Genomic DNA, 11,090 nt, shown 5'->3' with positions numbered 1-11,090 from the left:
GGCCAGGGACAGACTAATTTGCATATAGCCAGGTTCTGAGCTGGGATGGGGCAGTGAGATAAATAACGGTGATGGATCAAGCCCTGATCTTTGGACTGGGTAAGAGTGGTCTGCTTAATTCAGACACTCTGTTCATCACCACCCCCTTTTCTGAATCGTTTTTGGCCACTATAGGTGTGGCAGGGTATACTCAGACATGAGTCCCTTTCTCACTGCTCCATCAGGATTCAAGCAAGCCGGGCCGAAGAGGCTGAAATGCCAGAAACCGGTCCCCGGTAGCTTGTCTCCTTTCTGGTGAAGAATTGGCTTGGTAGTTTGGTCTGCCCTGTTCCCATGATGCACTGGGCCAGGGACAGACTAATTTGCATATAGCCAGGTTCTGAGCTGGGATGGGGCAGTGAGATAAATAACGGTGATGGATCAAGCCCCGATCTTTGGACTGGGTAAGAGTGGTCTGCTTAATTCAGACACTCTGTTCATCACCACCCCCTTTTCTGAATCGTTTTTGGCCACTATAGGTGTGGCAGGGTATACTCAGACATGAGTCCCTTTCTCACTGCTCCATCAGGATTCAAGCAAGCCGGGCCGAAGAGGCTGAAATGCCAGAAACCGGTCCCCGGTAGCTTGTCTCCTTTCTGGTGAAGAATTGGCTTGGTAGTTTGGTCTGCCCTGTTCCCATGATGCACTGGGCCAGGGACAGACTAATTTGCATATAGCCAGGTTCTGAGCTGGGATGGGGCAGTGAGATAAATAACGGTGATGGATCAAGCCCTGATCTTTGGACTGGGTAAGAGTGGTCTGCTTAATTCAGACACTCTGTTCATCACCACCCCCTTTTCTGAATCGTTTTTGGCCACTATAGGTGTGGCAGGGTATACTCAGGCATGAGTCCCTTTCTCACTGCTCCATCAGGATTCAAGCAAGCCGGGCCGAAGAGGCTGAAATGCCAGAAACCGGTCCCCGGTAGCTTGTCTCCTTTCTGGTGAAGAATTGGCTTGGTAGTTTGGTCTGCCCTGTTCCCATGATGCACTGGGCCAGGGACAGACTAATTTGCATATAGCCAGGTTCTGAGCTGGGATGGGGCAGTGAGATAAATAACGGTGATGGATCAAGCCCTGATCTTTGGACTGGGTAAGAGTGGTCTGCTTAATTCAGACACTCTGTTCATCACCACCCCCTTTTCTGAATCGTTTTTGGCCACTATAGGTGTGGCAGGGTATACTCAGACATGAGTCCCTTTCTCACTGCTCCATCAGGATTCAAGCAAGCCGGGCCGAAGAGGCTGAAATGCCAGAAACCGGTCCCCGGTAGCTTGTCTCCTTTCTGGTGAAGAATTGGCTTGGTAGTTTGGTCTGCCCTGTTCCCATGATGCACTGGGCCAGGGACAGACTAATTTGCATATAGCCAGGTTCTGAGCTGGGATGGGGCAGTGAGATAAATAACGGTGATGGATCAAGCCCTGATCTTTGGACTGGGTAAGAGTGGTCTGCTTAATTCAGACACTCTGTTCATCACCACCCCCTTTTCTGAATCGTTTTTGGCCACTATAGGTGTGGCAGGGTATACTCAGACATGAGTCCCTTTCTCACTGCTCCATCAGGATTCAAGCAAGCCGGGCCGAAGAGGCTGAAATGCCAGAAACCGGTCCCCGGTAGCTTGTCTCCTTTCTGGTGAAGAATTGGCTTGGTAGTTTGGTCTGCCCTGTTCCCATGATGCACTGGGCCAGGGACAGACTAATTTGCATATAGCCAGGTTCTGAGCTGGGATGGGGCAGTGAGATAAATAACGGTGATGGATCAAGCCCTGATCTTTGGACTGGGTAAGAGTGGTCTGCTTAATTCAGACACTCTGTTCATCACCACCCCCTTTTCTGAATCGTTTTTGGCCACTATAGGTGTGGCAGGGTATACTCAGACATGAGTCCCTTTCTCACTGCTCCATCAGGATTCAAGCAAGCCGGGCCGAAGAGGCTGAAATGCCAGAAACCGGTCCCCGGTAGCTTGTCTCCTTTCTGGTGAAGAATTGGCTTGGTAGTTTGGTCTGCCCTGTTCCCATGATGCACTGGGCCAGGGACAGACTAATTTGCATATAGCCAGGTTCTGAGCTGGGATGGGGCAGTGAGATAAATAACGGTGATGGATCAAGCCCTGATCTTTGGACTGGGTAAGAGTGGTCTGCTTAATTCAGACACTCTGTTCATCACCACCCTCTTTTCTGAATCGTTTTTGGCCACTATAGGTGTGGCAGGGTATACTCAGACATGAGTCCCTTTCTCACTGCTCCATCAGGATTCAAGCAAGCCGGGCCGAAGAGGCTGAAATGCCAGAAACCGGTCCCGGGTAGCTTGTCTCCTTTCTGGTGAAGAATTGGCTTGGTAGTTTGGTCTGCCCTGTTCCCATGATGCACTGGGCCAGGGACAGACTAATTTGCATATAGCCAGGTTCTGAGCTGGGATGGGGCAGTGAGATAAATAACGGTGATGGATCAAGCCCTGATCTTTGGACTGGGTAAGAGTGGTCTGCTTAATTCAGACACTCTGTTCATCACCACCCCCTTTTCTGAATGGTTAGAGCGGCAGACTCTGATGCAGAGGGCTGGCCCGGGCCAGGGTTCAATTCCCGCCTCGGCGGGTCTTTAGCTCAATTTCCCCGGACCTGATAATTCTCGCCTCGGTGCCTATACTAATCATGGGTCCAACTCTGGGCAATAGCTTGATTAATCTCCACAACGGCCCCAACAGCGCTAGGATGCCTCGCCTCACCTTGGGGGTGCCCACGAGTGGGCACTTCACAGGGAAAGGCCAGGAAGGATTTCACAGCGGTATGTGTACAGCGCCTTGAGACCCCTTCGGGGGTGATTTGTGCGCTATATAAGCACTACATTTACATTTACATTTGATACAATCTCCCACTCAAGGATGTTGGAAAGACTGCAAGAGATAGGTATAGAAGGCATTGCACTTAAATGGCTCTAAAATGTTCTGACTGATAGACATCAAACTGTCATTCTTTGCCCTAATTTCTCCTGCAAGACAATCCTAGACAAGGGTGTTCCACAGGGCTCGTGTTTGAGCCCCACCGTTCAATATTTATATGGCTCCCCTCGCCAGGTTTGCAGAACGCTTTGGTTTCGAAATAATCACATATACAGATGACACCCAGCTGATGTTTACTTTCGGCCCTGATTTGACAGCATCAAAAAAGCATTTTGCCCGTGGCATGTTAGCCATCTCCAATTGGATGAATAAGAACTATCTCCAATTGAACGCAGATAAGATGGAGATCATGCTGTTTGGAAAAGCCTCCTTAATCTGGACCGACAATTGGTGGCCCCATCAACTGGGCCACCCTCCTGTGCCAAAACAAACGGTAAAGAATTTTTGTATGAAAATAGATCTATCCTTACCGATGAAAGAGCATATCTTGGCTACCATTGGAATATGCTACCACAATATGTGCCTTCTGCGCAGGATATTCCCTTACCTTCCAATCTCTACCTGAAGAATTCTTGTCCAAGCCTTAGTAATTAGCAGGATAGATTATGGCAACAATCTTTTGGCAGATGGCAATAAATCTTTAGATGCCAAACTCCAGGTATTCAAAATACTGCAGCCAGGCTCGTCCTCAATTCCCTGACCACCACTCCGTCGGCCCCTTTGCTGAAGGAATTACACTGGCTGCCAGTGAAGAAACACTCTAGTTTTAAGATCTGCTGCCTTACATATAATCTTATAACAACAACAATCACCAATACTGATGGTTATTCAAAAAAATTATTATTAAAAAATGTATACTATATACACATCTGAAAGTTCATTAGTCGCTTTTATTTCAATTTTTCAATTGTCATATACACAAAATATTTTTTAGTGCATAGTCAAAAACACACAACCTCGATAAACAAATTACATAAAATTGATTTGGGGGACAAGGAAAATCACAAATGTTAAAACACTCAATCAAACATGCAATCCTCATTCCACATACTTGCTACATTCAAACACCAAATTCCATACACACCACAACAATAGGAATGAACCTGTGGGGTAGCACACGGTCTGCCAAACTAGTCTAAACAATATTTCTTATATAATAATAATAGATATCTTGTCAATATCCAAAATCCAACAACTAATTCTCTTTTAAATGTTCGCCCATGACGTCATTTCTGGGCGCCGCGGCTTCCTGGTTTGATTGCAGCGATTGCAGATGATGAATGACATTGGGTGATTGATGGGTCTTGGCAGCAGGATATCTCGCTCCCATTCGGAACACTGGCACTCTAGTTTTTGCTCCGTTTAGCTGACTCACTTCTCTTTCACTTCCTTGTGTAGACCCAGGGTGTTCTGTAGTTGACTATATGTGAATAGGGGATATTCACCCTGCAGGTCTTTAAAATCATCCCTAAGACCCCCCAGTAGTTTTTTGTGTGATTGTCCTTTGGACAGCCCTGGCACCCTTGAAATCGCATCCTTATTTGCGATTAGCAAATTGCTAATCGCAAATAAGGAAGCTGTAGGAATCGCAATTTTTTTGCGATTTCTACATGAATCCCGTTTTGCAAGTCCTTAATAGCGATTCCTTAATAATCGCTAATAAGGACTCGCAAAACGGGACAATGATGAATCTGGGGGAAAGTATTTTCACAGGAAAGAATCTTTTTGTGATATTTTTCGCTTCGCATGTTATTACATCCAGCGTTTCACAATTGACAGGTTTTTTTCTCTTCTTTTTCCACAATATTCATTGTTTTGGAGGAAAATTACAAGTAAGACGCTTTACTTGTTTTGACTATATTTATTTTGTGACTATCTTCTGCAAAATACGTTATGCCTTATATTTTCAACATTTGAAGGAAGAAAACATCAACTATTCTTATACGAGACATCAGACCTCGGTGACCACTTTTGTTATGTTAATTTTATTATTTTGTAACCATTGAATTTGTAACAGGATATAATTGTACATTTTGAATATTTGCTGTTTTTGTATTTGAGAAATTTATTTTTTTCCTAATATTCTATATTACCAGCAATAACATGTCTAACATTGTTGCACCTCCACATTTTTTACCAGCTGCAGGTGAATCTAAAATGGAGTGGGATCTTTGGTATCCAATGTTTTTAACTTATGTTGATGTATTGGAAGAAGATGGTTGTTCTGCTAAAAGAAAACTGGCTCTTTTATGAAATTGTTTAGGAGGAGCTGGTTTAAAAGAATTGCCAAATTTACCTGCCATAGAAAGTTCAGGTGACACCAATGTTTTTGAAACTACTGTTCAGCAAATGAGCATTAGATTTGGCAGGAAAATTAATACTGTTATGGAGAGGTTTAAATTCTACTCACATGCTCAAAAAGATGATGAATCCATTGAGGATTATGTAGCTGCCTTGCGTACTTTAGCAGGATCTTGTGCTTTTGAGACTATTAACTTCGAACAAGTGTTAAGGGATCAAATCATGATGAAGACTAAAAGTAAGAAAAGTCAAGAACGCTTATGGATGGGTACTGAGTCTTCCCTTAGTGCTGTGTTAAATATTGCGAAAGGGATTGAACAGTCTGAATAGTTTGTTAGTGAAATAAGAGGTCAAGTGGTTAAACCCAAAGAGGTAATTCCTGAAGTTTCTGTAGTAAAGGATCATCCTAATCCTAGAAACTTTTCCTATTTTCCTCCCAAGAAAGAAACTATGGTGAAAGACAGAAAAACTTTAGGGAAGAAATCTCAGGTGGTCTGTTATAGATGTGGTGATTTAGACCATGTAGGAAGTTATAAAGGTTTCCCTGCTTGGAATAAAATATGCATTAAATGCAAAAGACCTGGTCATTTTAGCAAAGTTTGCAAGTCTTCCCAGAAGGTTAATTTTATAACGTATGAAGAGGACGACTGTCCTAACCAAATTCTAGAAATCAACAGTATTTTGTGTATTAATAATACAGAGTGCAAAAGTTTTCCCAGTGATAAAATATCAATTGATGGTAGAGAAATTTCCATGTTTATTGATTCATGTGCCTGGTAGAGTGTTATAGGAAGAGATGTATTTGACAAATTTTGGAACAACAAAAAATTATTTCCGCCTGATGTTCAGCCTGGAGGTTAATCTGGCCATAAAATTGATCTTGATGGTTTCATGTGGGCGGATATCATGTTTAAAAACAGGAGAAGTAAAGGTAAAATTTACATTGCCACCAAAGGTGTGTCTATTCTTGGGTGGCCCCATCAACGAAAAATGGGCATTAAGTTAGATCCTAATGCTTCTCCACCTGTGTATTCTGTACCTTCTGATGTTGAGGAGTTCACTGGTGTTTTAAAAAAAAAATTCTTCAATTTCTTCAGACAGTCTAGGAAAATTTAAAGATTTTTAGCATAAAATTATTCTCAAACAAGACGCTATTCCTATTAGGCACAGGGTAAGAAATGTACCTCTAGCATATCGAGATAAATTAAAAATTATTTCGTCTGATTTAGTAGCAAAAAAGATTATTGAACCAGTGGAATCTTCTCCGTGGGTTTCTCCAGTTGTTTTATCCCTTAAAAGCAATCGCGAACTTCGCTTATGTGTAGACCTTCGCAGTCTAAACAAGGAGATATTGATAGACAGACATCCTTTACCCCACATACATGAGCTCATTTCAACTTTGTCTGGTGCCTGTATTTTTTCTATTATAGATTTAGCTAGTGCTTATCACCAGGTACTGTTGCACAAAGAGTCAACATTTTTGACGACATTTATTACACCTTAAGGTATGTTTCAATTCATGCCATTTGGTTTGGCTAGTGCGGGGTCTGTCTTCCAAAGACTCATGAAGGAAGTGCTGGAAGGTTGCGAGGGTGCTATGGCTTTCTAGGATGATATTTTGATTTTTGGAAAAGATGTTAAAGACCATGATAAGTATTTAGGAATGGTATTGAAGCGTGTACAAAGATAAAGGTTTAACTTTAACATTTTCTAAATGTAAGTTTAGACAAAACAAGGTGGAGTATTTGGGACATGAAATTTCCAGCAATGGGATAAAGCCAAAATGTAATCACATCCAAAGTATTTTGAATGCTCCTGCTCCTTCAACGAAAGAGCTACTTGTGTCATTCTTGGGAAGATCTCTGTTAAAGAAAAATGTAAAGTTCACATGGAAAGATGAACATTAATGTGCTTTTGAATTACTTAAAAAGGAAATAGTAAATGCTCCCTTTTTAAGACCTTTTGAAGTTGGGAAAGAGTGCATTGTTGCTGTAGATGCAAGCAATGTTGGTTTGGGCTCAGTTTTATTGCAAAGAAACAAAGGTGAAGAGTACGTGGTCTCATATGCGTCCAGAACTTTGCGTGGGGCAGAATATAATTATTCAACTATCGAAAAAGAACTGTTAGCGTGTACTCGGGCTGCACAACATTTTCGGCAATTTTTGTGGGGCACTAAATTTCGTTTACGCACAGATCACAAACCTTTAATTAACATGTTAGCTGCTGGTGGTGGTAGAACACTCACCGCTCAGTTGGCACGTTTGGCTGCTAAATTACAAGAGTTTCAGTGTGAAGTTGAGTATGTTCCAGGTCGCTTGAATGTTCATGCAGACTGCATGTCTCGTTTCCTGTTACTTGATACACATGATTCTATTAACAATGATAATGATCTGTATGTTGCTTACACAATTGATGATATTAATAGTGGAGATTCTAATGTTTCTTCTGATGCTATTTCTGAATCTGAGTGGAAGGCGGCTATGTGCAAGAACGTTTATTTGTCCAGTGTTGTAAAATTTATGCAAATTGGGTGGCCTGAGGAAAGGAAGTTAACTGGTGATGTGTTGGCCTTTTGTAAGATAAAGGATGAACTCATGTTTGCACATGGTTTTGTCACTAGAGGTGATAAAGTTGTTCCTCCACTCGGGATGAGGGAGAAAATTATTTCGATGGCCCATGAAGGACATATGGGTATGTACAGTACGAAGAGACGTATCAGATAATTTTATTGGTGGCCAGGTGTTGATGCAATGGTAGATAGGTGGGTCCGATTGTGTTTCCTTGTTCCAACAGTGACAAATCGGTCAAACCTGTGTCTACTGAAATTTCACCTATTGAGTATGTTTTGAGCCCATGGAAGAAACTTGCTATTGACGTTATTGGTCCCCACAATTTGTCTCCCAACAAGGAGGTATATGCTCTGGTTCCGATTGATTATTTCTCTAAATGGCCTGAGTTGAAAGTAGTAGACAAAATTGGTTCTACCCAAGTCATTGAATTCCTAGATGTAATTTTTTGGCGTGAAGGTATTCCTGCAGAAGTGTTTTCGGACAATAGTCCACAATTTATTAGTAAAGAGTTTGTTTCTTTTCTTGATAGAGGTGGTATTGTACACAAAAGGGTGTCCAATTAGAACCCTAAGGCCAATGGTCAGGTAGAACGCTTCAACAGAGTTATTAAAGATTCTATCCGATTGGCCATTAAAAGTGGTTTGGATTGGAAGAAAGCATTACGTGCTACTATATTGTCATATCGTGTTTCCCCTAATTCTGTCACTGGTGTAACGCCATTTGAGATGTTGGGAGGAAGAAAATCTGGGTCAAAATTGTTATCTTGGTGGATGAAAGTTAAATTGCCACATGATTCTACTTTTGATTTGTCTCAATTTAAGGATAAGATTCAGAGTTATCAACAAAAAAAATGAGTGGTAATGTTTTGTCACGTAGTTGTCAGGTTTCAAAAATTAAAATTGGAGATTTTGTGCGTGTTAAATTGGGTGGTTTACAAGGCAAAATATGGGCTAAATGGTCTGATCCTTGCAAGGTGGTAGAAGTGTTCAGCAAAGCAGTTAGAATTGAAGGTGGTAAAATTTGGAATTTTAGACGTATTTCTTTGTGCAAAGTTGTGAATTCTGAAACTATTTCTCGGCCTGGTTTGCCAGTTTCACAGTCTGATTTGCACAAATCTCTTGATGTTCTTCCATGTTAGACACTTTTAAGAATGCATTGCCACCGCTTGTTGATACATAATCAGGTTCCAGGAACATAAGCAATTTTTGTGAGTCATCTCCATCCACTTGTACTAACAATAATGAGGTTCAAAGTGAGATTAATGTGGAATCGGGAAGTAGTGAATTGAGGAAAAGTTCTTGTATCAAGTATACTCCTGTTAAATTGAAAAATGTCATTAATTATTAATTGTATTTGATGTATTTATATGTTTTTTTGTTTTTTTTTAAATGTTATTGGGGAAAGTGTGTAGTATTCCTATTAGAATGTGATTGCTGCACATGCTTGTAGAATGTTATGCACATGCTTGTAGAATGTTATTGTTCTCCCTGGGGTTAACATTCTATGAGTAGGAGTTGGGAGTAGGAGGATGTTCTTCATGCATTGTGGATGTACAAGCTGTCTGTTATCATTAAACTTCATTTTCTTCATGAACCCTGCTTCTTAATTACAACACGCATCTTTTCTGAATCCTTTCCCCTCTCTTCTGTACTTGTTTCCACAACAGCGCCGAGATGCCCCAGGGTGATTTGTGCGCTATATCAAGTATCGTTAACATAACATAACATATTCTATACACAATTGTTGGGATATACCGCCTCTTTAATGGCCACGAGCCTTCTCCACGAGCGTGATTGTGCTCATGGTTTCCTGGTCTGTGAGATGGAATTCTTTCAGGATGACATTCTCATTTATGGCAAGTCTGTGGATGAACATAATAACAGAGTAAGAACGGTTTTAGAAATTTTAAGGAAGTTTGGTTTAACATTAAGGAAAGACAAGTGCAAATTTCTCAGGGATGGTGTGGATTATTTGGGTCATCACATCTCAGCCAAGGGGGTCGAGCCCAAAATGAAATTGTTGGATGCCATTCAAAATGCACCAGAACCATCGAACAAGGATCAACTGTGCTCCTTTTTGGGACTGGTCGAGTATTATGGCAAGTTTGTTCAAAAATTTTCTGACAGGACTGTGTCTTTAAGAAATTTGTTAAAAAAAAATGTCAAGTACGATTGGTCACAAGAATGTGCTAATGATTTTACTTTACTGAAAAATGCAATTGTACAAGCACGTCCTCTCAAACTTTTTAATATCAATGACCAATGTATTGTAATTACTGATGCCAGCAACGTGGGTCTTGGGGCAGTTCTTTTGCAGAAAAGGCCGGATGGTAAAGTGGAAGTAATTGCCTTTGCTTCCAGAACCTTACATGGAGCGGAAAGCACATATTCTACCATTGAAAAAGAGGCGTTGGCTTTATGGTGGGGTGTACAGCATTTCAGGAATTTTCTCTGGGGGAATCATATTGTACTCAAGACTGACCATAAGCCTCTAGTTGATCTCTTCACTACTAAAGGTGGTGGGAGGGCTTCTCCTTGCATTGCTAAATGGCAATACAGGCTTATTGAGTTTGATTATCATCTAGAATATGTCCCTGGGATTAGGAACAATGTGGCTGATTGTTTGTCCAGGTTGCCTCTTCCTCACGATAATTTGGAGCTCAGTTGTGAAAATTTGGAAATGGTGTGTGCAGTGAGTTCTGTGTCGGAGGTTGGCATTACACTGTCGGAGGCTGATTGGAAGTTGGCCGTAACTGAGGATAGAAAATTGTGTTGTGTAATTGATTACTTGACTAAAGGTTGGCCCGATGACAAATCCTTGTCTTCAGATTTGGTACCTTTCAGGAGGGTTTGTGATGAATTGTCTTTAATTGATGGTGTTTTACGTAGGGGTGGTTTATTAGTAGTTCCGGAAGCTCTTTGCAAAAAGGTTTTGGATTTGGCTCACGTTGGTCACTTGGGTATTCGTGCAATGAAAAGAAGGGTACGTGAAGATTTTTGGTGGCCTGGGGTGGACAGGGAAATCGAACACTGTGTTCGTGATTGTAGTGCTTGTGTTCTTAGTGATAAGTCTCAAGTTACTAGTCCCTCTCCTGTGACTCCTGTACAAGTTGAAAAATTGCCTTGGCATAAGTTGGCGTTTGATGTGGCCGGTCCATTTTATAATCTTGGAGTGACTCCGAAATATGCACTAGTTTTGATTGACTACATGTCAAAATGGCCGGAGGTTAAATTTGTTGAGGGCATCAATTCTGCTACTGTTATTAATTTCTTCAAGGATATTTT

Source organism: Lissotriton helveticus, chromosome 4_1 (assembly GCF_964261635.1).
Source record: "Lissotriton helveticus chromosome 4_1, aLisHel1.1, whole genome shotgun sequence".
NCBI lineage: Eukaryota > Metazoa > Chordata > Amphibia > Caudata > Salamandridae > Lissotriton > Lissotriton helveticus.
Note: the sequence above shows the minus strand (reverse complement) of the source record.